Genomic DNA, 6,349 nt, shown 5'->3' on the forward strand with positions numbered 1-6,349 from the left:
TTTGTCGACTGTACTGGAGGAAGACCATATTCTGCAGACTATCGATCACAAGAGAGGGTTCCTGTATTGTTCCTTCATAAGCAGTTTAATACATTGCTGTAACACATCCGAGCAGTGTACGACTACCACCAGTGTACACCACCATACGCATTGATTTCTACCACGATTTCAAGGTCTGTGTGGGTGCTAAACCACTTTAACGCATGGTGTAAACTGTGCAACTGGCACAACACACAGGTTGGTTCCTGTAAACTATGTCTTTTATGGCTTTAACAATAAGCGCTGTTCTCTCCAACAGTTCTTCTAGACGACAGCATTCCGCAATTTTAGTCTTGCCTCTTATGTTCTAGCATAGTACTGTTGTTATAACACTCCAAATCTTTTTATCCATTGTTTTTCAGTGTTTCGTCCGCGACTGTTTTACTTTCGTAAAATGAAGAACAAGTCACAAGTTGCGTTTATTTACTGCACTATGCATTTCGAGCCATGGAGGCTCATCTTCAGGTGCTTTTTAGTGATTTACATCAGGTTTTTTAGTTGTTTGCCTGTTGATATTACATTTTTGTATTACAACATGGTCTATTGTAGATATAAGTTTAACAGCGTTAATAATATGAAACTAACTTACAGTTTAACATTGTATGATGACTGCTTCTGTTGTGCAGTTAGTATACACAATACACAGCTTTAATTTTGTAGTACATACTTGGATATATACATAGTCACGCACTTTTATGCACATTGTAGTACCAGAACGTAAACATGCCAAAGATTCTCATTCATACAGATGTTCTACTTCTAAATATAATCGATTTTCTTGTTTTACAGAAGATAATATGATATGGTTTTATTAGTACACAGTTACTATTAAAATAATTATTTGGCCCCATGATGTAGGTTGTCAGCTGTTTGTACTATTATAAATTTGATTCCACAGAAAAAAATTGACTTTTAAGGTGTAGAAAAAGTTGTGGCTGTTAAACTCTGTTCATTCAACAAGTTTTCGGAATATTTTTCTTTGTGTAGCATTATTTCTAACTGTTGTAGGAGATTAAGTTTTTTACTGTTGGGTTTTGTGTGAAGTACAGTTAGGCTGTTGTGGATGTCGTTAAGTCTGTATTTATTAATATACATGTCGTTAGCTATTGCAGATTTTTCAAAATGGTTTAGTCGAAAGGCGTCGGTGTGTTTTTTATATCGTGTGTGGAAGGTTCTTCCAGTTTTTCCTATGTAAACCGCAGGGCAACTGTTACATTGTCATTTATATATTCCACTGTGTTGTGTTATTGGCTTGTTTGTGTTCACTGTGTGAGGTAAGTGATATCCAAGTTTGCTGTTTATGGAGAAAGATATTTTAATATTGTTTTTTTTTCAATAAGTTAGCTATTTCTTGTGATACTGTGCCTAAGTACGGAATGCTTGTTGAATAAACAAAGCGAGTTTAACAGCCACAATTTTTTCTACACCATTAAAAGTTTATTTTTTTTGAGGAATCAAATCTATAATAGTACAAACAGCTGACAACCTACAACATGATGCCAAATAATTATTTTTATAGTACCTGTGTACTAAAATACTCTAGCATATTATCTTCTGTGAAACAAGAAAATCGATTATATTTAGAAGTAGAACATCTGTATGAATGAGAATCTTTGGCATGTTTACGTTCTGCTACTACAATATGCAAAAAAGTGTGTGACTATGTATATATCCCAGTATGTACTGCAAAATTAAAGATCTGTATTGTGTATACCACATGTATAACAGAAGCAGACATCATACAATGTTAAACTGTAACTTAGTTTCATATTATAAACTCTGTTAAACTTATGTATACAATAGACCATGTTGTAATACAAAAATGTAATATCAACAGGCAAACAACTAAAAAACTGATGGAAATCACTAAAAAGCACCTGAAGATGAGCCTCCATGGCTCGAAATGCATAGTGCAGTAAATAAACGCAACTTGTGACTGAAGGCGGTTTGTACTCCAAATCATCCTGCGTGTAGGCTATCAGCTGTTCTGCTGCACATTTATGTGGAATTTCCATATAAAACTTTATGTTTACAACTTTAGCAAATGAGTGGTCATTATTAAATGTCGTAATGCCGTCAGTTTTAAGCTCTGCAAGGCGTCATTCTGTTGCTAAATGCACAACATCCAGCCCAGCACACTTAGGTACAACGTGATCTTTCGTTTTAAGCAGATATAGATGGGAATTGAGCTTTATGAACAGATTTTTGGTGCGTGCTTTAATGAAGTACACGTGCTCCAATCCAGCTTTTATGGCCGTAACTGCAACATTAGGCCGCTTACTATCGCTGTTAACAGCAAATGTACATATTTTATATTTCCCAGTGGTGGCTAGATTTTGCCACACACTGTGTTTAAAGCAGTATGTAAGCCTTGTCTGTACGTATGCAATAGCTTCTTCCTTTTCTAATTGCAGTGTACATCCTTCCTTTATGGCAATTGTGTTCGCCATATACTCCAGTTTTCGGTTTTTTAGCTTCGATCTCCTCCATTTCCAGTTTTCTTTTTCATAGATACATCAAATTAAGTGCACTTAAAAAGGCATAATTTCTTTGATGGGGATTGTCTTATTTTTCTTAAGATTTGCGGAGTAACACTGTTTGTGGGTACCAGTCCTAATTCGGCGATACCTATATCTGACGGTATTGTGGAGAACAATGTTCTATACTGAGAAACATAAATTTCTCGTGCTTTAACGTAATACTTCTGTGTAATATTTATATTGTCTTTGTTGGCGTCAGAGTTAAGAATATCAACGTAGTTTATGGTAGATAATTAAAATTGTATGCAGACAAAGCATAGCTTATAAGCTTTTCTCGGTTTTGAGAGTCTGGCAGACTTACTTGTGCACCAGTCAATTTTCGGGAGTTCTTGTTACCCCATAGACAAACTGCACAACGTAGTTACACATTACGCAGCAACTACTCTGTAAATTATTAGTTAGCTGACATCATGGACGCACTTGGCACAGAGAAAAGTGGAGCACATTGTAACTACTGCCTTTTGGTGTCTAAAACACTTACGCAGCCTTGCACTGGTTCGAACACACGATACATTCTGTAGCTGTATATTGTAGCCTCCAGCCTGATATTGTCATGTTCTTTAGCCAAAGAAGACGTAAGAGTTTATCATAGTCGCGTGTCTGTACACTTTGTAAAATCTATAAGATGGTTACCAATAACTTTCTTTATTCCTGGACTTGTGATAATATAAATTTGTTATATATCTTTAGTCTACAATTGGAGCTCATCCACGTTAAACAGTCTATGACAGCTGACTTATCGTTGTCCAGAATCACACTGCTGCTTCCCTGATGGTCTCCTTCCACGCAGTCCGCCCCGATAGCTCAGTGGTCAACGTGACGGATGCCGACCTACGAGTTCGGGTTCGATTCCCGGCTGGGTCAGGGATTTTCTCCACTCAGGGACCGGGTGTTGTGTTGTCTTCATCACCATTTCATTACCATCCGGCGCGCAGGTCTCCCAATGTGGCGTCGAATGTAATACGACCTGCACCAAGGCGGCCGGACCTGCCCCGTAAGGGGCATCCCGTCCAATGACACCAAACGCTCATTTTCATTTCCTTCCACGCCGAAGTCTTCGGTTAATATTAAGTTGTCGCACATCTACATCTCCATTTTATTAAAAATTTTGGCCAAGTCTTACATTATGTCTAAATCGAAAATATAATAACTGTCTACAAGTAGCTGTTGCAATATTATAGGCAACTATTCCATTAGAACAGCCAATTTAACCTCAAATAATTCCACTTTTTATGATATAGTTTCAGGATTGCTATATTTATTCGCAATGGTTTCCAGTGCTTCCATGCCGATTTTATCCAATATTCCTCTTGCTGTCACACTGTTACTTCCATGTAGGAGAAATGGTAGTTTCGCCTTGACACCATGCCTTGCAGTGATGAACTTGGAAAATTATCTACGTAGATAATAGTTAAGTGAGCCACACATCTCCATTAACATTGCAAATCGTCCCATCTCTAACTGGTCCTGACAGTTCCACTTGATCACAGATTTTATATTCCTTAATGTTATCGCAAAATGGTTCTGTAATAGGAGTAAGCAAATTTAAATTCTTCTTGCTAAGGTGTGCACCATTTTCGGTGTAATTAATGTTACCAATGTGAGGAACAATATTGTCTACGTTCTCCAGTAGCAATCATTAACCAAAGCATTTGTCGGCTGGTCTCGTCCTCCTCCCTAATAGCTGAGGCATGTTAAGCACTTTGGAGGAAAGCATGTTGACACTTTCAACTACCACAGAAGACTGACTGGTTCCGGCTGTCAAGCCTCCTTTTATACTTTGAAGATACAAGACGGGTGCACTTCTGGTCACACGATCTTCAGGTCATACATTCTAAATTTGATTATACTTCCAATCCAATTGTAAATTCCTAGCCGAATTGCGCTGTTTTGCGTGTAAGTTGTCCATGGAAGGGAGGGCCACAGCCTTGAATAATAGTTGAAACACGAGAGACGCTCTCACATCATGTAATTTGTCAATCACGCCGAAAGAAATTGCTCAATATGAATAAATTTTCTTCACAGTTTAAATTCTCGCTTTTTCTTTAATCTGATGAGGGTTTCGAAATGATGAAGACATTCTGCAGTGATCGGTGGTTCTCGCAGAAAAATGGAGGAAGCTTTTTCCCAATTTTATTAAGGGTTTGCATGTATAGGGAATTTATAGTCCGACCTCTGAATTTTGGTCATCTGTAATCAACGGCAGTGCATTCGTTGGATGTCGCAAAATAATGAGATGATATCCTGCAGTCGGACATGAAAACTGTACCGACTTCGTTCAAAAATCTAATAGAAAATGGACTGCACCTATTGTCATGGAAGGGAGACATTTATTATAATCGTGATAGTGTTTTCCTTTGTAATAGATGCTCGATTATAAGAGATACTCTGACATTCAATAGAATTATTACAGTGTAGTTTTTTTCACATTCGGAATGTTAGGCGGCTGTGGCGGAGATGTGGGGACATCCTGTGTGTGTGTGTGTGTGTGTGTGTGTGTGTGTGTGTGTGTGTGTGTGTGTGTGTAGCGAACTCCAATGTCAAACAGTGATGGACACTGTCTTCAGCCATATGCTTACAGGTAATACACTGACTAAACTCCTGTCTGTACATCACCAGCATCTCATCAGCTGAATACAATTCCCCCCAAAAGTAAAGACAATATCTTCCATTCCAACTGTTGTCTAGGTGAAGGGTAGAGGCTGAGGGTGTCTGCCACTATTTTCAAGTATTATTTTTCTCAGTGGGATGACACCAGTTATATGAAATCATCGTTTTTGAGCTGCGTTGCGATTTTAGTTACTGCTTGTGTAGCACTATGCATGTATTTGTGTAATTAGGAGCGATATTTATGCTTAATTACATAATTAGGACAGATCTTTACTTCAATTTCTCAACTAATATAGATAAAATATATTAACCTAACCTTCCTTTCCTGCATCTAGACAGTTTCCAAGTGGACCAGAAGGGCCAGGAATCAAGTTCCGGAAAGAGCATAGCCGTTTCTAATTTCCCAGCAGTTCCTGGGTGGGGGGTGGCGTGGGACATCAGCACAGCCCTGGAACAAATAAATTCCCACCAAAATTCGAAATTCCTCCTAAGGGTAGTTTGGGAAGGGGGAGAGGTGGGGAGGGGGAAATGTGCGGGGACCAACGTGCGGGCTGAGGCGTACACATGATGTCATCCGGCGGTTGTGGTCGCTAAAGGGGTGGAATGGAGGTAATTAATTGATCAATTTAATTAATTTGCATATCAATTTGATATCGAAATTGGGGTAGGAGCCCTGTTACCCGATTTCTTGCGGACTTATCTGACCAGGTCATTGTTTTCCAGTCATCTAGGATAAGGCCGATATGGTCTGAGGCCAGGAGATGCGCTGCAGGCAGTGTCGTGCTGTTAGTAACGGCACTCTCGTCGGTCGTCTGCTGCCATAGGCCATCAATGCCAAATTTTACTGCACTGTACTAACGGATATGTTCGTCGTACGTCCCACATTGATTTCGGCGGTTTTTTCACTCAGTATTACTTGAGTGTTAGGTCTGAAAATTCTATGCAAATGCTGCTGCTTTAGGTTTTTAAGTGAAGGCCGTCGGCCACTGCGTTGTCAGTGGCGGATCTTGTAATACTGAATTCCCTAATGATTTTCGAAGTGAATGTCCCTGGGATCTTGCTCCAGCTACCATTCCGTGTTTAAAGCTGTTAATTTCCGTCATCCACCATAATCACGTCCGAGACCTTCTCACCAGAATCACCTTTGTTCAAATTATAGC

This window comes from Schistocerca gregaria, chromosome 4, assembly GCF_023897955.1.
Source record: "Schistocerca gregaria isolate iqSchGreg1 chromosome 4, iqSchGreg1.2, whole genome shotgun sequence".
NCBI lineage: Eukaryota > Metazoa > Arthropoda > Insecta > Orthoptera > Acrididae > Schistocerca > Schistocerca gregaria.